At 50.4% G+C, this 22990-nt stretch overlaps 1 long non-coding RNA gene across 1 annotated transcript in view; it reads right to left on the reverse strand.

Moving 5' to 3' along the window:
- Positions 1-22990, reverse strand: part of LOC144819627 (uncharacterized) — a 181177-nt gene that overhangs the window by 89789 nt on the left and 68398 nt on the right. Inside the window, exon 2 of the long non-coding RNA XR_013607486.1 lies at positions 20968-21126. This is a non-coding gene — a long non-coding RNA (uncharacterized LOC144819627). The remainder of the gene's footprint in view (positions 1-20967; positions 21127-22990) is intronic.

Genomic DNA, 22990 nt, shown 5'->3' on the forward strand with positions numbered 1-22990 from the left:
GATACCAAAGAGCATTTCGTACGGGGTCCGCCCACCCAGAGACCTTTTAGGGAGATTATTAAGAGCACGCTGCACGCCATTGAGGTGGGCCAGCCAGTTTCTGCCAGTGCCTATAACTCGTGCTGTCAAAGATTGCTTTAAGTCACGGTTCATTCGTTCCACTACACTGTTACCCTCAGGTCTGTAGGGAGACGAAAACTTGACTTGGACCCCCATCGAAATCATGGTATCCTTATACGCCTAAGAGGCGAAAGCCGGACCCTGATCCGAATGGAAGGTGCCACAGGCAAAAATCCCTACAAAGACACGCAAATCTCTTATGACAGTCCGTGAATCTGCGCTGCAATGGGGCCATACCCACACAAAGCGTGTGCATGAATCAACTGCTACTAAGATGTACTTATACGCAGTATCAGAAGAAAAAGGACCGCAGTGATCTAAATAAACACAACCTAGCGGATTATTAGATATGTACAACTGTGTCTGTGGTGGACGCGCAGCAGTCGAAGGTTTAATCTGCTGGCAAATGTCACATTGAAGGACATAGTCGCGTGTCTGTTTGTACAGTCCCCGCCATCAGAAACAAAGTTGTAATTGAGCTACAGTGGCCGAGACGCCCGCATGCGCAGACGCCACACCTTCATGCGCCGCTGTAATCAAGCTAGCCCTGCGATCCGAGTTGGGAATCAAACGTTCTCCAACTTCAGGAATTTTCACAAAAGGAACCTTATCGGGACTTAACTGGTATGTGTACTTCGAAGGGAACCCCGTAGGATGTTTACTTCCCTTCTCAGTGGCAGCTACTGCCGCCAAGATGTCATTATAAATCTTACTTTTGGACCTTGTAACTGCTGCAACTAAATATGTAGATACTGCTGATTTTGCTGCTTCATCAGCAAGCGAGTTACCTACAGCGTGAACTCCTACACGCTGATGGCCGAGAGTATGAATCACAAACACGAGTTGCAACTGCTCTTTGAGCTCAGCCACTCGAACCCAGATCATTTATAGTTACTGCTTACCTATATACCGTGTTATGTTAGCATGAGCTTATTAAAAGTTTAAACACCATTTTTTCCTTTTGCTGCTTTTTGCACACGACACATAATTGTTATTTTAGCTTTCAACCTAGAAGAGCGTTGTGATTTACATGAGAATAATATGTTATTGCTCTGATATCAGCTTTGCTTTGTAAACTGTCTGCACAGTGAGTGCTGAAGCCTCCAAGGATAACTTGACACAGTGTTGTGAGGTCTGATATTTGCACCTTCCTAGACATAACATAAATGCAGCTGCTGCCACAATCTGGCTTTACGTGCATTTTATATTGCTTTGCTTAGAGCACAAATTACACACTTGATGGTGCTTCGCATACAGAGAGCTGGTGGAAGATGATGTGATCCTCTGCCACTGAGATTTTGAGGTATGGTCCCGCCCTGCTAAAACCCAAAGAGACCTTCATAGATATAATATACTATGCTAGTTAGGGTGAGAAATAGGTGTTGTTAATTCCTATTCATTTCAGCATTTTAGTATGCTATCACCATTCGCTTTCTATGGATTAGTAACTATGCTGATAACTTTACTTCTGATAATATGTTTGCTTGTATTGTCTAAGATACTGCGTTTGAGAACCCTGCATTAGTAAATAAATATTTCAAATGTGCACGTGTCCTCTTTTACTCCACGTTCTGGTTTGAAATGATTGCATAACGAAAGAGTGTTCATGTGTTCCACGATACCTGAGGTATTCTAAGTTCATGTTCTGGTCTGTCTAAACGTTGGGAAGTTATACTGACCAATGAGACACTGTAGCTAGCTCGGTAAGGGGATTTTGGGTACTGAGGTGAGTTTTGGGCCACCCTAATTCACTGAGGTTCCAAATCTCTATGCACAGTTCTGTAGGAGAACGGAATTCTCGCTACAAATGGCGCCAATACGTTGGTGGTCTTATATCATGACACTCGAGTAGTATCTCATTCAATCATTTGCAGGCTTACCAAGTGCCCTTGGACGGCTTGGCTGTGATATTGGTGGTGAGTGCGGATGCAGCTTACCCATACAAACTGTTTTATTCGTGGGTGACGTTTCCGGCTGTGGACGCTACTTCTGGTGTGTTCCACACTTACACTCCCTCTCCTGTGCCGAATGAATATACTCCGTACAGGGCACAGGAAGTTCCTATTGATAATTGGCAGTATCGCGTTTGGTTTGGTGGCGCCCTACCCCATTCTTTAACCGCTCCGAGGGTAGGTCCTTTGTCCATTCCAGGCGCAAATTGGCCTGTTTTGGCTGGATTTACTCCTCATCCTCAACACGGCAATTGTACCCTGGTGGAAGTTCGTAGACTACATGTTGTCTCGATTGCCGTGATTCGAGCTTTGGTACAATACATAGCCCGTAATCTTCCGGGTGGGCCCCCGGGTGGTGCGGCGCTTCCAGACGGACAGGGCGGATTGAAGCTCAGTCCCATGATGGTCAATGCTGTAATGGGCAAGCGTCCCCAGGAGAAGGATGATTTTCCTTTCTGGCTTGCCGAGAAATTTGACCAGCTGGAAGCAGTATTTCCTAATACAACTCCTGGTGACAAACACAGGATTTTGACAATTAGTTTACCAAAGGATTTGGCCCCTGAACTCGGTGACTGTGAGACCTGGGGTAAAACATTTGCGGCGGTCTATGCGAGGTGTTATGGCACTCCGTCTATGGCTGTCCTGCCTACGATCATTAAACGTGTTCAAGAGGATCACGGACCGGAGGCTGCGGTAGAATTGGGTATGCGCCTATAGTTTGCGATCTCATTCTTGCTAATGTCAAGGGGGATGCAGTGAACTTTCAGGTAGCCAATGCCTTGGCGGCGATTCCCGATGCCGAGAAACACCAACAGTTGGCGAGGATTATTGTGGCTGCTTATAAAACCGTGGGTCGCAATAGCAAGGGTCTAAAGCCTTTTTCTGTCAAAGAGAAAAAGCAACCCCAAGGGCAGAATTCGGAAACAGAAGTTCAGCCCAAGTCCAAGAAACAAAATTGGCCTAAAAAACAAAAACAGGGTAAGCAACAGCAACAACAGCAGACACAGGAATCTCGTCCTGCGTCTCCGTTACCTGCGCAAACAGAATGTATTTGTGACTTGCGCGATCGCGCAAAGATTAAATCACCTGATAGATTTCAGGTTTCTGATCAACGTTCTCCTCGTTCCTTTCAGGAATCATCGCCTCGGCGACCGGTGGAGGAGGAGGTGGAAGAGGTCGGGTGGCCAACAAGGACGTGACCAACCCCGCCCGAAAGACGGTGCAGGAAGCAGGACGGCTCAACGCCGAAGAGACCGCAGTTTGCCAAGAAGAAAGTCGCAGCTTTAACAGCGCATCGATATGCCACAGATAGTGAGAACACGGCTTCAGAATCTGACATGGGCTCTGACCTTGCTGGACAGCGCGGAGGAGATGACCATTGTGAGAGAGGCCCTGCGTCCACTACTGAAGGTGACAGCGACTGATATTTATGTTGTGATAGAAACAGCGGATACAAGAGTTGCTCCCCCTGATAGACTTTATGAAATTCTCCTGTTAATCAAAGGTGACATACAACGAACCATAAAAGGGGTATTTTGGGAAAATCTTTCGTCTACGTATGACATTTTGCTTTTGGAGGCTGACTGGCCCCCACCTTTTGTTCTCGCAGCACCGCGAGGGGAGGAGGTAATCCTCCCCAGTTTCGCGAACACAGTCTCGAAAGAGCATGCGCTGCATTTTGCAGAAGAGTGGGCTGAGGCTCTGGCGCCGGCTCTGTACCGCAACCAATGTGGTTGGGATAAATTGTCCCCAAACCACGAAATTCCTTTACGGTCTCAGCCGCAGCCTCAACCTTAATATCCCTTATGGCGTGAAGCGAAGGCTTCCGTTGCGGCGATCCTTGAACGATTGGAATATCAGGGTGTAATTGAAACATGTGTGTCACCAATGAATAACCCTCTTTTTACTGTGACCAAGCCAGACGGTTCATATCGTTTGGTGTTGGATTACCGGCATTTAAACTCGCATTGCCGTAACTGTGCAGTACAGAATACTCACGGCTCTGCCCTAGTGAATAGTCTTGTGCGTAAGCGTTTTAAGACCACGCTTGACATTTCCAACGGTTTTTATGCCCATCGATTGGATGGTCTAAGTTCCCAATGGACCTCCTTTACTTGCGGCGGTGTCCAAAAACAATTTCGGCGTTTACCAATAGGCTATAAGAATAGTCCTGGGATTTTTACTGCCCGCATTGTCTCTCTTTTGGAGAGAATCGACCCAGATGCATGCTCGTATGTAGATGACATATATCTCACAGACGACGAACTTTGGGAGCATTTGTGTCGAGTAAACAGCATAATTTGTAACTTTGCAGACATGGGTTACAAATTTAACTTTGCAAAATCGCACATTGCGGAGTACACAGTGTTTTTCTTGGGCTATGAGCTCAACAATGAAGGTAGAGGTTTGGCTCCTCACTTCCTGGAGAAATGCGCACAACTGTGCGCTCCGACAACGCTGAAAAATTACAGTCTTTGCTGGGTTTCTTAAATTTCGGAAGGACATACATTCCGGATTATGCCCAGCGTATCAAGCCTTTATATGCTTTGATACAACCAACTTTTTCCAAATCATGCTGGCTGCCTGAGCACTCAGCCATTTTGCAATCCTTGCAGGCTGATCTGCTCGCTTCTAAATTCTTACTGACTCGTGATAATCACACCAACTTGGTGATAAGAATCATCCCTGGGACGGTGGGTTTCACGTACCTTACTTTTAATGAAGGAGACACAGTACCTATTGCTTACAAGTCACACTTGTACACTTCGGCTGAAATGCGATTTTCCACTGTGGAGAAAGTTTTAACGGCTGTGCAGATGGCAATTCTTAAAGAATGTGCCCTGTCACAGGGAAAGCGCATGTTGGTTGTTACCCCGTGTCCTGCCTTGGAGGCAGTTACGAAAGACAGTGTACCAAACTCTAAAGCTTTGCACCCTTGGTGGATTCAATGGGCTGCATCCTTGTCATCGCAAGATGTCACGTTTATTTTTTACGCCACATTACGGTCACAGGAGTATTTGCAGTATGAATTCGTTCATCCGGCTCCTTTAGCAATGCGACCTTTGGAGGATTTCCATTGCATCATTTACACTGATGGTTCGGCGCAGGTTGCGCATGGCTCTAAACACGCCTACGTTTCCGCATGCGCCATTGTGGTCGGTGCCATGGTGAACGATGAGTTCAAGTCCAGAGTTATGCACACGCAGACTCTAGGGGACTGCACCGCACAATTGGCAGAGCTTCGTGCTCTCTTACTAGCGTTGGAGTACGTAGATCCTAGTGTGACGACTCTTGTTGTGAGTGATTCCAATTGCTGTGTCCAGTCTTACAATGAAAACTTGTTCTTTTGGATTCAAAATGACTTTCGTGATTCCAAAGGTAGCACAATAAAACATGACAAGGCAAATGTTGGAGCCACATGGGGCTTCTGAAAATACATACTGCACATGTGGAAGCCATCTGGAAACAAGGATGCCCTCTGTTGGAGCCACGGAGGCTCTGGGATAATGAGGCCAATAATGAAAACACTTGTCACGTTGGAGTGGCCCTCTAGCTAGCGGGGCCGGCGCTCAGGAAACAACCACGGTGCCCTCACTGGCACTTTAAACAACACTATGGCAATCGCGGGAGAGCGGCCCGCAACGGTGGGCCCGCTCAGGATGCCCTAAGCACCAGCAATGTGCCTCAAAGGCACTGACAGCACTGGAGAAGCCCCTACTCACCGGGCTGCACTCGAAGGCGTCTCTGCGGCGTCCTCCTTCTCCACTCTGAAGGTGTCACTTCCACCCGGGCGGCCGCCAGGGAGCGGCACACGGGGCTCTCTGCATTACACCGGAGCCCGGTCAGCGAGCCTTCGTGCCGGCGTCTCCTCACTTCACCCGGGCCCACTCCTGGGACCTGGGACATCACAATGGGAGCCCGTGAGGCTCCCGGACTTCATCTTCCTTGTCGAAGCCCCGCCCCTAGTGAGACGGCATGGTGCCTCACTTCCGGGCCGCAGTGGTGGGCTCTCTTGAAGCGGGGTGGGCACCCGCTAAGGACATAAATCAAGATTGCGGCCATGATGCGGGGTGGACACCCGCTAGCAATAATAAATTAAATAAAATGTGGCCATGACGCGGGGTGGGCATCCGCGAGGTATTAGCCACAGCAGGGGAATCCCTACTTGGAAATGAGCACAACTCCGCGCTGCAGGCTGAAAAGGGGTGCGCTCCGTGAACTAAAGGAAGAGCTCTGTAATAAAGATAAAGCACTTCTCAGCCGATTACAGTCACAGCGCTGTTAAGAAATAAACAGAAAGCGCTCACAGGGTTCAAAGTACAGTACTTCCAAAGCGCTATAATCCAGGTCCAGGTAAAAATTAAGCGCTTCTGGAGAATCTTCTCCAGAAGTAAGGCAAAGTTCCAGGGGGGGCAATGCAGAAGGGTCCCAAGGAAGTAAAGTCTTTAAGGCACCCAGGGGCAGGGCAGAGCCCAGAGAGGCAAGTCGTCCCCTGAGCCCCAGCAGCAGCATGCCCCTGGTAGATTGAAGTCACAAACAAGAACATTTACTTGGGGTCACAGCCCCTCCATTTATACAGCTAAATCCTTTGTTCTAGCAGTGTAGGGCATGGGGGGAACCAGATACAACTCGTTCAGGAGCACTTTGTTTTGCTCAGCTCCCCCCTCTATTCACAGGACAGGCCAGGGACATCAGACGTACCACAGGAGGTGGAGCCAGCATTGTGGAGGGAAGGCACAGACCTATTCAGGTCCCAGTTGTAACTCCTCCCTCCCATCTACATGTAGATCTCCCTATTCACCACCGGGTAGACTCATCCTGGCTGCTGGAGCCAACCACACCAGCCAGCCCCTGTCACTCACAAGCCAGACAGGCAATTCACATCTCACAGCACACAGAAATGCCAACTTCTAAATGTGGCACTTCTCCACTAGTCACAATAAATCTGCGCACACCATCGCGCAGCATTTATTCTCACGCGTTCGCACATACTAAACTTGACCCTGCACTCCACATATATCAGGAATTACCATGGACACACATATCCCCCATACATTCTTATGGGAGGGCAGGCCATCTCACCACATGCACTGGGCCACCGTGCAAAAGTGCGCAGAGGCCTAAAATCACTACCACCATGCCAGAGGCTAAAGGCAAAAAGTCTAGGGGTGAACCTGCAAAAAAGGCCCAAGTCCAACACCTGGGTTTTGATGAAAAGGGCCTCTTTAATACTGATTGTGGTTTCCTGTAGGAGTATAATGCCCCCTTATGTTTATAACAATAATATAACATATTTTGGGCCAGATGTAGGTCATTTTCATTTACCGATTCTTAAATACTGACTCATCCCGAACGGTATTTCAGAATCGGAAAATGAGATGTAGATAACAAAATCGGTAAAAATTACCGATTCGGAATCACTCGGTATCTGAAATCGGTATTTACCGAATCAGTATATACCGACTCTGTAAAATCCGAATCGGTAAAACCCATACATTCCAACGGGCCCATGGCCCATAGGAATGAATGGGTATTACCGAATCGGTAAATACCGAGTCGGAAATTTGAAATTGACAAACCTGTGAGCCTGTGAACCAATCAGGAACTCCAACCACACCCAATCCCAAAGGTACTGGGGAATCAACCAATCAGAAGCAAGCACCCCTCCCCAGTACCTGGGACTGGCCACGCCCATGCAGGTGCAGAAACCAACAGTCAGGAGAGCAGGAGGACAGACTGAGGAGCAGGCTTCCCTGAGCTAACCTGTACAGCACCATCGAGAGTCAGGATGCACAGAGGGATGCTGCTGAGCGCAAAAGGAAGATGAAGTTCAGCCCTGAAGAACTGCAGGTGCTTGTTGCAGAGGTCGTCAGACATTACAGCAAGATCTTTGGGAAACAATCACTGCATGTAGCTGAGTCCATCAAGCGCACCACCTGGATTGACATACAAGGCAAGGTAAATGCCATTGGTGTCACCCACCACGAAATTGACGATTTGAAAAAACGGTGGTATGATCTCCGCATCATCACCAAGAGGAAACTAGCTGCCCACCGCAAGGAATGTGCTGTAACAGGGGGAGGAAGAAACCGAGCCCCACGACTCACCGACATAGAGGAGCTGGTGGAATCCACCCTTGAGCCAGAATCCATCCACGGCATCGGGGACGCTGACAGCTCTGCAAGAGCTGCAAAGAAACAAGGTAAGATGCAAGTACATTGTCATCACCCCATTTACCTTTTCCCCCCACACACTCTGTGTGCCTACATCATACTCCAGAACAGGTTTTACCAATGTCCTGCAATGCATCATGGGAAATGTAGTCGTGGGTAGATACCTTTAAGCAGTCAGCATGCCATGCAGCAAGGGAAGCAACAGACTACTAGCATAGGCTAATGAGAGACAGGCAAATGTGCTATAGTAGTGTGTTTAACCCCTTCCACGCTCATGACGAGCTGGGCTCGTCATGAAGTAGCCTCCTCGCACGCTGATGACGAGCCCAGCTCGTCATGAAAGCATGAAGATCCAGGAATCCCAGCACAGCAGGGGAATTCCCATAGCATTCAACGTGTTAATCAGGAGACACAGGTGAACCACTCCACTGACACAATGTCCATGTCTGTCCACAGGAGAGTCAATGCGCAGCACAGCAAAGGATAGGGAGAAGAGGAGGGAAGAAGCTGGACCCAGCACATTACACGGAGGGAAGGACAAAGAGCAGGCAGCCAAGTCACCTGAGGAGCCAACACCACCACAGCCACAGTCCCCTTTGTTATTTGGGAGTCAGGAGTCAGGAGCGGCTGCACAGTCCCCCACCCCCACAACTCCATCCCCAGTGCTGGAAAGGGCAAGGTGCCTTGATGTGCCCCCTCCCCGCATACTGGAAACATCTGAGGAGGATGAGGGTGACATGGCCATCAACTCACAGGATTCAGCCGACGCTGAGCAGCTGCCCACTCCCAGAGCTGTGCGGGCCAGTGTCCGAGGACGAAGGCCACGGGAGGCTGATGATGTGCGTGACGATCAGGGGGTCTTCTGCGGACTGGAGGCCACCATGGTCAAAGTACAGCGCCTGCAGGCGAGAGCAATGATGGGGGTTCAGAGGCAGGCATGCACAACCAACAACAAGCTTGTTGAAATAGGCAAGGGCATTGGAGACATATCCGAGAGCATGCAGTCAATGGCATCTGGCATTTCCGACATCACACAGTGCATGACTGTCCTGTGCGACAAGTTGGACAGGGACCATCTTGAGAGACGCAAGGCTCGTGTCGATGTGCGGCAGCAGACAAAAGCCCTGAACAGATTTGCTACTGCAACCACCGTGCTGTGCAGACGGTCAGTGGCGATGCAGGATGCCATTGTGCAGTGCTGCACCAATTTATCAGTGGGAATGGCCAGAATGACCTCTGCAATGGAGCTCATGCTCGCACAACAGACTGCCACTCGAGGTGACACATGTGTGGGGGAAAGTGAGGAGTCCACCAGCAGGAGTGGCGCAAGCACTCCTGTACAAGAAGTACGTAGGAGCGGCAGGCGTCATGCAACTGAGACAGGCCACACCGAGAACATTAACACACAGCCACAGCAGTCCCACCCTGTGGTCCGTGGCCGTAAACATTGACTATGCCCTCCACCCAAGGAACAGGTCACGGTGGTGTTAACCGTGACAACACAGTAATGGACATTTATATATCTTCTAACCAATGTGTGGTATCATTGCGCTTGCGTAGTGAAAATAAAACTACGTACGTCATGAACTTTGCCTGTCTGTGTCTCATTACTCACTCAGAAATATTGCTGTGTGACCTCTGCCCGTCTCGGTCTCCCATCTGTAGCCGCTGCTGCTACTGTACCATGGGGCTCTGCCAGTTCTGTGTCATCATCAATGTCCTCATGATGTGTGATCTCCACCTCTGTGCCTTCCTTGGTGGCGAGATTGTGTAACATTGCACAGGTCGCAATGATTTTGCAGCACAGGATTGGGGTGTACTGGCGTGCCCCTCCACTCTTGTGGAGGCAGCGAAACCTGCTCTTTAGGAGTCCAAATGTGCGCTCCACAACGTTGCTTGTAGATCTGTGAGCCACATTGTACAGCCTTTCACTCCTGGTGGATGGGTTGAGGTAGGGGGTGAGCACAAAGGACCGCAGGGCATGTGCACTGTCGCCTAGGGGGGAGAAAGAATGACATTAATTGCATGTACATGATGCATTGTTCTGCTGTGAGTGTCATGGTGTGTCAATGTCATTTACCTAGCAGGTATCCGTTTTTGCTAGTTCCGCTGGTGTATCAGGGAATGAAATGTAATGCTCCATCCTCTGCATCATGGCGTCAAGGAACCTCCTGAAGAAGCGGGACAGGCAGCTCTGGGACACACCACCCACTGCAGCTATCACACTCTGGTAGCTCCCGGAGGCAAGCAGGTGTAAGCTACACAGCACCTGCACATGGGGTGGGATGGCGTGGGCCCTGGGTGTTGGGTGCTCCAGGAGTGGATGTAGGTCCCTGATCAAGTCCTGGATGGTTTGGGGATGTAGCCTGTACCTGTGGAGTATTTCAGGCTCTGTCAGTTGGAACAGTGTTATCCTCTGCCAGTACACTTGTTCCTCCATTTGCCATTCTCTCTCTTCTGCTGCCTGTAGTCTTTGCCGCCTTGCAATGATGTAGAAAGCCGCCATTATGGTTCCACAGGGGCATTTTGGGACTCTTTTTATGGCCTTCACATGGTTACCACCTGCATTCAATCCATGGTAAATACCGACTCATAAATACCGAATTTCAGTGAATTCGGTATTTTTGAGCTTTCCTACATCTCCATGGCCATTTTTTACCGTTTCTTATTTACCGATTCGGAAAATAAGAAATCAGTAAATATGAATTCGGTATATTCCGCCTCGGGAAAAATACCGACTCATATTTACCGAGTCTGAATTTTACCGACTCATATTTACCGAGTCGGAATTTTACCGACTCATATTTTCCGATTCGGTAAATAATATGCTCCTACATCTCATTTCATGGATACCGGTCAGTAACGGCCGAAATTACCGATTTTTGGCCGTTACCGACCGGTATTAGGCTACCTACATCTGCCTTCTTGTATTTTAACAGGATGATTGAGGCTTTTAAGTTTAAAGTATTTTATTCAGCACAACATACAAGGACAAACATACATCATCACGGAGCAGCTTGTTAAGGCGGATGGAGCCCCATCCCCAGCTGGAACTGTCAAGTGCAGTGTGTGTGTACCAGTCCACCATAGCCATACATGGTATGCATTGTCTCAGTGTGAGGTAACATTTCCATTGTAAACGCCCCCCCAAAAACCCCCGACATCCCAACTCCCGGATCCCAGCCCCCCCTCCCCCCTCCCCACCCTACGTCCAGTGCACAGACTCTATCCAAAGTGTACACCAAAGCCACATCCTACAGGGGAAGCGGTTCTCCCACCGAGTCACGGAGCCTGTGCTGCCGGGCTCGTGAGCCGCATGAGGCGGAGGTACTTGGGACAGGTTATTTCTTTAAATTCTGTTAGCAGCAAGTCATGAAATGGCTGCCAAAGCTCATTAAATTGCGTTATATCCCCCGCCACTGTGAGCGACAACTTCTCCATGCCCAACACGTGCCACAATCTATGGAGCCAACCCGTGACAGAGGGCGTCGTGGCAGTGCGCCAGTGTATCAGGATATTTTGAACCGCTGAACCTAGCCCAATGGCAATCTGCCTACCCCTACGGGATCTGAGGGGGTACATTAGTCCATTCGGTAGCCCCAGCAATGTGTATGCGGGGAAGCGTGGTAGTTCAATGCCAAAATGGGTATCAATTTCATCCAACACTTCCCTCCAGTATGTTTCCAGGAGTGGGCAATCCCATAGAATGTGTGTAAGTGTGCCTCGGTGCCCACACCCTCTCCAACAAGAGTCCTACTTGCTACGGTCAAATTCGTGAACCCGTTCTGGTGTGTAGTACCAGTAGGTGGAGACCTTAGTCAGTGTGTCAGTGAGACCCATGTGGTACACCAAATGCCTTGCTCTATAGGATACGTGCTCCCATTCTTTAGGGCTCAGTGTCCTCCCCAACTCCCTTTCCCAGCGTTCCCTCCCCGGGTGATAGAGGTGTGTGGAAGGCGGTTGTAGCAACTTATAGAGATCCGTAATCAATTTTGAGTCCGACGTACGCGTTAGCAGCCACTGTTCATATGGTAGAAAGCGCCTATCAGCCGACTCTCTCACCTGCGGTTGAAGAGCCCAATGGCGAACTTGCATATAGCGGTGCCGTTCAGCCTCAGGGAGTGAAAACTCCTGGCGAAACTGCGTGAAGGGGATAACCCCCTCCGGGTCGTACATATGACACAGGGCTCTACATCCTGCCTGTCTCCAGTGTGTGAATGCTCCCCGTTCCATTCCCGGGGTGAAGTCTGGATTGTCCACTAACGGTGTGAGTGGCGACGGGAAAGAGGTGAGGCTGCACGTAATGGCAGTGGCATCCCAGACCCGCAGTGGCACTCTTGTAACAAAGGAGGCGTACAGATTTTTGGGCCGGTGAATCCGGCGCAGAAATGGGATTTCCTGCAAGGGCCTACCCGCCACTGCTTGATCCTGGAAAAGCCAGTGCTTGTCGGACTCCCACCTACTCCATTCCACGAGGTAACGCAGCTGCGCTGCCCGGAAATACCTACGAAAGTCAGGTATCCCTAACCCTCCCGCCTCAGGAGCCAATAGTGAGAGGGCTCTACGCATTCTGGGTTTTTTCCCTTGCCAGATAAAGCGCGAAACGTCCGTCTGTAGTTGCGGGATCCACCCGACCGGTGGCTGGAGCGGTAGGGCCCGAAACAAGTAAAGCACCTGCGGCAGAACCGTCATTTTAACGGCGGCTATCCTGCCCAGCCAGGAGAGGGTGCCGCAGTTCCAACGGCTCAGTTCCTCCCTGATTTTTGCACCCAGGGCCGAGTAGTTGGCCGATACCATGGCCGGCAAGGTGGGAGCTATCTGGATCCCCAGATAGGGTACCACCGCTGATGACCAAATCATGGGGAATCGGCCCTGTAGATAGGTCCTAGTGGCCGGTTCAAGGGAGACATCTAGAGCCACCGACTTTCCCATATTCAGTTTAAACCCCGCGACTGCGCCGAAGGAGGCCAGCTCCTCGATGCAGGCCAGTAAGGCCGTCCGGGGCTCGTCAAGCGACAGGATGACATTGTCAGCGTAGAGGCTTATAGCGTGTTTGAAACCTCCCATCCGTACCCCCGCCACCGCTGGGTTGCTCCGCACTCGTTGGGCGAACGGCTCCATATAAAGAGCGAAGAGCAGGGACGAGAGTGGACATCCCTGCCTAGTGCCCCTTTCGATGTTAAAGTCCCGAGAGGTATACCCATTCAGGCGCACCACAGCAGTCGGCCGTCTGTAGCAGTTAAAGATCATGGAGCGGAATTTATCCCCTATGCCCGCCTTCACCAGCACTTGTTCCAGATAAGGCCAGTGCACTCGGTCGAATGCCTTCTCCGCATCCACCGCTAACATCATCCGTTCCCCCGGAATCCGGGATGCTTTCTCGAGCAGGTGGACGATCCGTTTTGTGTTGTCAACTGTCTGTCGCCCCGGGACAAAACCGGCCTGATCAGGATCTATAAGACCGGATAAGTGAGGGGCTAAGCGGGCGGCTAGGATCCCCGTGTATAATTTTAGATCAACATTCAGAAGAGATATCGGTCTGTAGGATCCACAGTGCTTCGGGTCCTTCCCAGGTTTGGGGATCACTGTAATTGAAGCCCGTAGAAGATCAGGCGGGATGGCCCCTGGTGCAGCAAACGAGTTGAAAAGACGAGTAAGGATAGGGGCCAGCGACGTGCAAAACGTTTTGTAGAAGAGTGTGGTGTAGCCATCCGGGCCTGGCGCTTTGCCATGTTTAAGCCTGGCGATGGCAGAGATCACCTCTTCTATCCTGATATCCCGGTCCAAGTGTTCAGCCAGCAGGGGGTCTAGGGAGGGCAAGGTGACCGAGTCTAAATATGCGGCCATGGCCGGTTCGTCCGGCGGCTCCCCTGTGTAGAGATCTTCATAAAACCCGCGGAAGACGGCCGCAATATGAGCGTCATCCGTCTCCACCGTCCCCGTAGGGCTAGAGATCTCCTTCACTAGCTGACTCTGGCGCGCCACACGGAGTCTGTTGGCCAGTAACTTGCCACAGCGGTCCCCCCATGTGTAAAAGGTGTGGCGCAGCCGGAGTGCAGTGTACTCCGCTCGGTCCAAGTCCAGGGCCGCCAGGACCTTCCTCGCACCCTTGAGCTGCCGCCATATTCTAGGGGCCCCTGTCCGGCGATGGATCTGTTCAAGCTCGCGGACCCTATCGGTGAGTTCTTCCCTCTTAGCCTGCCTCTCTTTATTTTCAGCAGAGGAGATTGCTAAAAATTCCCCCCTGAGGACCGCCTTCAGGGCTGCCCACTGTGTGGCCCGGGCGGTGTCAGAGTTGTCGTTGTGAGTCTGGTATTCCCGGATCGTGTCCCCAATACGGTCCACCACCACTTTCCTGTGCAGCAGGGTGTCACGGAGGCGCCACATCCTGGGGGGAAGAGCTGCCGGAGGCATACACAACGTAGCATCGACCGGGGCATGGTCCGATAAGGACAACACCCCCATGTCCGATCCCGAGACCAGCGCTCGCACCGGAGACGTGACCAGCAGGTGGTCCAGCCTCGCGTACGTCTTGTGTGCGGGGGAGTAGTACGAATAGTCTCGGTCCGTGGGGTGCAGGTGACGCCAAAGATCAAGGAGGCCCACCTCCACCAGCCACTCCTTACAGTCGGCCGAGAACGCCCCGACCTGCGGATAGCGTTGCGCCGACCTGTCCGTAGCAGAATCAAAGACCATGTTAAAGTCCCCTCCGATGATAATATGTCTGTCTTGCGAGGCAGTAATATCCTCAACCGCCGATCGCAGGAAACGTTCCTGTCGTTCATTAGGGCTGTACAGAGACCCAATTGTAAAAATAAGACCCCCAATCCTAAACCGATATGCTAACAGTCTGCCCCTCTGTTCGGTGAGCTTGTGGAGGACCTCCCCTTTAAAGCGACTGGCCACCAGTATTGCTACCCCCGCCGTCTTAGTGGTGCATGATGAGAAGAAGTGTGACGGGAACTTACGGGAGCGGAGCCTGTGTGTGTCTTGCGGCAGCAGGTGCGTCTCTTGAAGTAGACATATGTCTGCGTGTGTATTCTCAAGGAGAGAGAGCCCTGCCCGCCGCTTGACAGGATTATTCAAACCCCTGACGTTCAGGGTAACCACTTTAAAAGTGTCAGGGGGCATAAAAAGGAATGTGGCAGAAGGCGTGAGGGTCCCGCCCGTATAAGGCGGGGTGCATGGGCGCCCATAACGTTACCAGAAGCAGCAAGGCAAAGAAGGAAGTGTATGTGTGCGTGCAGCTTCCCAGTCTAGGCAAACTAAGGTCTATGACCGTCTCTAGAACATCCAACAACCGTACCGTGCACTGGACGACCCTCCCCCACCCTCCCAACTCCCGGATCCCTTCCCCCCATCCCAACTCCCCAACCACTCCCAACCCCGACCCGCAACCAGAACCACCCCAACAACCCCATCCCCCCACCCCCCTGGTTCGCCAACAGTTCCCGAGATCCCATTGTCCCAGTCTGGTCCTCAGCGGACAAGTCTGTGGAGAGTTACTAAAGTGGACGTCCAGCCACTACGCACCCCCCCCCCGAGCCCCCAACCTTCATTACAGTTGAAGCGATGTCGATCTCCCCCCGGAGTTCTCCTCAAGCTGTCAGTGCAACCTCGCCGGACGCCGTGTCCCTGGCCACTCCCCGCACTGCACTGTCCATCTCAGCTCGAATAGTGGGCGAATCTGGCCGCGCGAAAGAGGTAGAGGGCCGTCGACCAGGGACCGATTGCCAGCCATCTCTGGTGACGCGCCTTCGGCGCGGGGTGGCTGCTTCTTCGTCTGTTGCAGTGATTCCCAGCACCCCATAGGTGTCCTGGAGAGAGCGTAGCTGATGCAAGGTCCCGTTCCAACGGAAGATGATGCGGAAGGGGTGGCCCCACGAGTACCGAGTGTCATGCTCCTGCAGGAAGTCAGTTGCGATTTTGAAGGCCCGGCGTTACTGCAACGTGACCGCCGACAGATCCTGAAATAGGGCCACCCGATGACCCCGGAAGTCCAAGGACGGCTTCGATCGCGCTTCACAGAGGATCCTTTCCTTCAGAGGGTAGTCTGGCAGGAAGGCTAGGATATCAGGAGGAGGTGCCGAAGACCGGCGCCGCAGGCCCACTCTATGCGCCCTATCTATCCGGATGGAGAAGTCGGACGGCTCCCCCAGAACCTCCCTAAACAAGTATCTCAGGTATCCAGGCACGTCCTCTTCCTCTGCTCCGGAAGGAACTCCCCGGACCCGAATGTTGTTTCTCCGGGACCGGTTCTCAAGGTCCTCGGCATGTGCCTGAAGATCGATTTGCTGGTCCCGCAACCGTGCCATCTCCTGCTGCAGCTGCGAGATCTCTTCATCCCGGGCGTGTCGGCCTCCTCCATTGTGGTCACCCTCTCACCCAGGCCGTCGACCTCCCTCCGCACCTCTCGCACTTCTCCAGCCACCTCCTGCTTCGATGTCTGAAAGTCTTCCCTCAGGGAGCTGAAAAGGGATTCCAGGAAAGATCTGGTGACCGGAGGCTCCCCTCGACTCGCTCCTTGGGAGCCACCCGGTGGGCTCGAGGATTGCTGCCTTCGATCCTGTCTCGCATTGCTTTTGCTCAACATGTCCGGCAAAGTTCGCTCACCCTTCTTGGTCGCCTTGTTGCCGGCCATTCCGCGCGGGATAGCGCACTCCCGGGCTGTCTGTGATGTCGTCGGTCAGTCGCTGTCGCACACCTCGCCCCTGGGGCACCACCAGGCCGGCCGACGCCACTCTCCAGGCTGCGCAGCCCCTCAACCACGTGCACAGCGTCCCGCTCACCTCCACTTCCAGGCCGGGCACTGCTTCTGAGCCCCCAGTCCCGGTACCGGGCCGGCCCCAATAGCACCACGAGAGGAGCCCCCCTCCGTCTGCACCGCCCGCACAGTGGTCGCTGGGCTCTCAGGCGCTCTGCTCACCAAGCTATCGCCACCAGCGCTCCAGCCGGTCACCAGCCCCAGGGCAGTTCCCCCGCCGTGCCGGCCTCCTCCAGCTCCGGCCGACTGCCAGAGGCCCTCCGGTGTTGCAGGTCAGGCGCGAGCAGCACGCCTCCACGTTTGATGGCGATCACCTAGGGGGGTTGTCCACACCACGCTGTCCGTCCTCCGTGCCTCCCCACCTATGTAGGCAACCGCTGGCGGGCCCATTCAGCGCCGAACTGCCCTCAGGCCTCGTCTGCCCAAAGCATCGGCACAGCAGCCAGGGTCGTGCTCTATGGCGGGGAAGCCAAGCGGACCCTCTCTGCTTCAATCGATGAGGTCCGCCAGGCCGAGAGCCATCCACGAAGCGACACCAGGATCCGAAATATAGGCCGCAGCCGCGGCGTCTCGTGGCACCACGCGACTAGCGGTGTTGTAGTCCCTGATTAACCTCCCTGGGTGTATGCACCGTCGCCGGAATCACCCGCTGCTTCAGGGATGCTGCAGGCCCCCTCCTGGCTCCTTCAGTTGCGTGCGGCAGGCCGAGGGCGCTCCCGAACCCCACCAAGGTCCGGCGCATAGGCCGCAGCCCCGGCCTCACGTAGCGTCCCACGCCGGGGCCCGCACCTCAGCTCCTCCACTCCCGGGCGCCGGTCGCCTCGGGCCTCCGAGACCTTCCGAAAGGTCGGGCTGGCGCCGCCGTCACCGCCAAGCGGCCACGCAGGTCCAAAGCACCTCCAGGCAGCGCTACCGCCACGAGACAGATCCCGTCTCCGGCTCGCGCACAGGGCCGCCACCCCTCCCGGCAGTACCTCCGGAGCCTTTCACCGCAGCCATGGGATCCGCAGTCGACCCAGGCGACGTCGCTGGAGTCCTCCTACCTCCCGCTGCTAAGGCTCAGCAACGTGGGGGGAGATCAGTTCAAAATAGCAGTCTAAGGGCCCAGGCTTGGAGGAGCTCGCGGAGAGTGCGACCACTCACTCCGCCATCTTGGCCACGCCCCTGATTGAGGCTTTTGGTATTAAATGGAAATTATTTTCTGTGATTGATCTGCCATTACAATTCTGAATTGCAATAGTGGATAAGTAGTTTGATGTGGCCCAGGCCAAATGTTTGATGATCGGCCAGTAGTAGAGTACTTCCAATAAAAGCCATTGGTTTAGATAATTAATTTAAAAAGTAGGAGGGATGGGTGGTGTGGGAAGGAATGGGACTGAGGTGGAGGAGTGATGAGGAGTAATGGGGTAAGAGAAGAGATGGTAAGAGAAAAGAAGGAAGGCTGGAGAATAGACAGAAAAGGAGAACTAACAAAGAGTTCCCAGTCCTCTTGTCCTCCTCTGACCCACCGCGCACCTTAAAAACAAGAAGAGAGCACTGGAGGCCTTGAGGAGTCATTCCAAAGGTGCTCATATAGCACACGGAGCATTGAAATGTGGTTTCCAACATTAAACACAAACATGACTATGCTAGCTTAGTATTAATTAATACCTGAAAGTTCGCAGATATTTAGCACCTGGTATACAGACAAGGCGCTATGCAAATATTCATAAAAGCTTAAATCAGTTTAACATGAAGACCCATTCCTAAAGGATTGGATTGTAGCAAACTGCTTCTGATGCATGTTTCTTAATCATTTGATAATGCATTTAAACATGACAAAATATATTACAAACTAGTGGGTAGATTATACAATATAACATTTGAACATCTACTCAGGTGCAAAAGTTGGTTTCCATATGTGGTAGGGATTGATAAGTAATGAGTGAAGCATGGTTCCCTAGTGGCCTGATAAAAAGGATAACTTATGATGTATATCTTTTTCAGCTGTTATTGGTGCAATTATGTGTGGAGGAGAGTTATTAAGTAGAGAGTTTAATTAGAGCTGAATATGCATTCTGTTAGCTGGAATGTTAATATCAAAACAGGGAAGCTAATCCTGGGTTAATTGGGTTAGTGAAAGCATCCACTGCCTATCAGTATGCCTGAGAAAAAAAACAGGCAAGTAAGTAAAGAGTCAGTCAATGAGTCATTTGGAATTCCTGTGAGATTTTGATGTATTTGTCCAAATTAATCAGATCATGAAAGATTGCATTTTCAATTCATGATCAATTCTCAACTTTGATGGTCCTGCAACTTAAAATGTTATGCTTAAGGATTTCAGTGTTGGACTGAGGGCAAGAACTCTCTATCTTTTTATCGCGGTTAATACCCATTAAAAGCATTTATAATCTTCTGCGCTACATCTCTAAAATCACTACAATAAAGATGCATGCAATCATTGTTTTAAAATTCAGACAATATAAGTCAAATACAACATGGTAGCAGCCTCAATTGGTTAATTTCATGCATATTAAAATGTCAGAGCAATCTTTTCTCGCACAAATCCAACTGCAAGCAGATCTTTAATCAAGCCGAAGACTATATAAGGAGTTGTGTCATATTTTAACACTCTTAGAGCTTCTAGGTATTTCCTGTATCCCATATTTCTACAAATTGCAGATCCATTTCTTCCTGAATTTGTCATAAGCTGTGCAAAAGAACTGTATGTGTGAAATATTTTCAATACAAACCAAAGTGCACAAAGTGCAAATAGAATCTTCATTGGAGTTAGTGTGTGGCTTTCAGTCTGCAGTAAATGCTTTGGTTTGGAGAGTTCCAAAGCAAGATTTCATGTATAGTTTTTTCGCCATGCGAGGTTGGACTGTATCTAAGAACTCTTCAAAGCATGGATTGGGCTTGACAGCAAGAAATTGTGTTAGAAGCCTACCTAACCTGAGGTTTTGGTAGAGGATGTTCAAAACATACGTCAGGTATATTTGGTTCAGTTTTGATTTTGGTGTTAGTGCGTGTGGCTTGCTCCAATACGAGAGTAAGCCTAATTTGCCAAACTAAGTTTGGCTGTGTCGGAGCAAGGGAAGGTTACAGTTGTGTCACACTCCAACTGTTCGCTAAGTGCTACAGGCTTGGTAGTTTGGGCTGGACTGCTCCCCTAAGGAACAGGGTCAAGAATGATTTGCATATGGTCTGTATAAACTGGGGTGGTGAAGTGAGCTAAAGAATGATGATGGATTCAACCTAGATCTGTGACTGGGAGTGAGTGTCTTAAAAGTTTCAGCCCTCCGTCCATCATCTCCTTGTGCTTGCTTTGTTCACCCTAAGTTGGCAGGGTATGCCCAGACACGGGTCCCTTGCTTGCTTTGCCACTGGATTCAAGCTAGCCTAGCTGATGAGGGGTGTTTTCCCGAAACAGGTCCCAGGATGCTTGTTTCCGGTCTAGGAAGACCTGGAAAAGTTTCAGTGCTTCTTCATCTCCTTGTGTTTACTTTATTAAATGTAAACACCTAATAAAGAATGTCTTTAAACATGTTTTATACACTCAAGTGCATCTATAATATAATCAAAATATAAAAACAACTATTAAAACCTGGACCTAAAAGGTGATCAAAGCAGAATATGATTCATCAAATGTACCCTTTAACTATTGTAATCAACATTATCCAAGTGAATAGAATCAATTCAATTGGACACAACATCATTAATCATTTGTTTTCATAATTGGAGAAGATTTTCTTAATCTTTTTCATTTACTCCATTCAGTAAAACCATTGTAGTCAAATAAAATTCAGCTATATAATAGTGGTCAGTTACAATATAAACTTCATGATTCAACCCTCTGTAAACAAATATTGCATTAAAGGAATCACTACAACTATCACTACATTCATTTTGTTTTAATTATGTCTGTTCTCTTTGCTATACAAATTGACTGTTGTTAAACAGCAAACCCGCCACTTACCTGAGAGATCATGCCTTTGATATATCCATTACGTTTATCCTCTGTGGCTGAAAGCAAGGAGCCCTTCATTTAAACTACAAAACGTTCTTTGTCATATCTGATAATTTTCAAAGGGCATCAAATTGGTCTACCGATGTAACGCCATTATCAACAGACTGTCTGAAAAAATTGAAATACAACTATTTGGACCAGATCATTAAGTTTTCATTAAATTTCTAGTCATATAATAATATAAATCAATTAATAATATTTACAATATTTTTACAGGTTACCTCATCATTCGTTATGTTTCCTTAATCATAGCAAATGTTCCTCATAGGTTTAAATGAATTCATTAAATTTGGAAAAATACGTCCGTCTGCATTGACTGACATGCAATGCCATTTATTGTGCGCAGACCTAAAATCGTAAAGTCCTTACTCAAATTGTTCCAAAACCCAAGTGTGCATGCTTTAGCAATCAACTGGAACAAACGCTCCTAATGAGTTTAGATGGATGGAGCGGATTGGTAAAGAAATGTACATCTGCTTCCATGAATGTATGAAACACTGCGTCTAATGGCTAGTTTGATAACACAACCAGAAGTTGCCATGATTGACCACAAGAAATCAATTTCCTGTTTTATTTCAGTATTTCACAGTATATTAACTGGAAAGCGGCTCACTTCACATTATGTACTCTGATAGTGACATCTAGATGCAGATTCCTTAACTTGTGAATTCTCCCGAGGCATCAGACTGTATACGGAAATTATTCAGCAGTACCTCTGCATGCTAGGGGATGGCGGCGTACGGCTACGCCATGACATCGTCTCCGTATGCCACGCCAGTAGTGCCATATACGTTCCTTCAGTCGCGTGGACGTCAGTTTCTTTTCCATGCAGCAACACAGATCCGGAGAAGCGGTTCCTCAGGCTATTTATATTTTTGGTCTACTTCGATGCCTTTTTTGCAACAGGGAACAGTGTGCTTGGGTTTTGAGTCGTATGAGTCAGATGTCGGCTATGGATCCCCATCCCATCTGCATGTGGTGCCTAGGAGAGCACCACGACTCCAAGGAGTGTGACGCCTGTAAATGGCTGAAACCTAGAGCCTTGCGAAAAAGGCAGATGAAGCTGTTGGCGGCGCGGCTCTCCCGGTCGGAGTCCAGGCAACGTCAGTCTCCTTCCCGCTCTGAGGTTTCAGTTCGGGCCCAATCAAGGAGCCGTTCCCATGAGCATCACTCACCTAAATCGCAACAATCCAGGCACAGGGGATCAAAGCGAGGCAGCCTTCAGCCTCATCACATCGTGACGTGGTCTTTGCTAGGTCCTCCTGTACTTTAACGGAGGACGTCGCACAAGAGTCGACCCTGTATCTCCCTCCTTATCCTGGAGCCGGGGCGACTATGACCCAGCTACGGGCAAACAAATATGCTTAGCATGGCTTTTTTTTGTGTCCATGCCTCCTCTTGGATCGCCTTTGGGCCCCAAGGAGGTAGGGGGTACTCAGACTGAAATCCCACCGGCGGGTTCAACCTCGACTCTGTGCTTGGGATCATCACGGCATCCGAGCACAGCCCAGAGAGGCTTCCAGTTATGACGCCGGCCGCGACGGATGAGGTGGTGCAGGAGGTAGATATGACGCCGTCCTGATGTCGGTCTACACTAGAGACACTGCTCATGACACATGATGATACAATGACGCCCCGATGCCGATCTGCACCGGAGAAGCTGATCATAGTCACTGCTTTTCCAGTATCTTCTTTACATTCTGAGGACAAAGCTGGCTCTGTTGCTGTTTCTCCAGCATTGCAAGGTGGCTCAGGTGACGCCGGTGACGTTGACTGCTTGGTCTGGTTCAGCTTCATTTGGGAGGTTCTTGGGCTCCATTGGGTGAGAATAGTAGTCTACAACCCTCTCCTAATTCTGATCTGTTTCTCCACCACAAATGGCGCCAGATGCTAGTGCAGCTTTTGCTAAGGTTATAAAGAGAGCTGTTGTCTTGAAAATGCAGTTTCCTTCGGTGCCTTTGTCATCTGATCC

This window comes from Lissotriton helveticus, chromosome 2_1 (assembly GCF_964261635.1).
Source record: "Lissotriton helveticus chromosome 2_1, aLisHel1.1, whole genome shotgun sequence".
Classification (NCBI taxonomy): domain Eukaryota; kingdom Metazoa; phylum Chordata; class Amphibia; order Caudata; family Salamandridae; genus Lissotriton; species Lissotriton helveticus.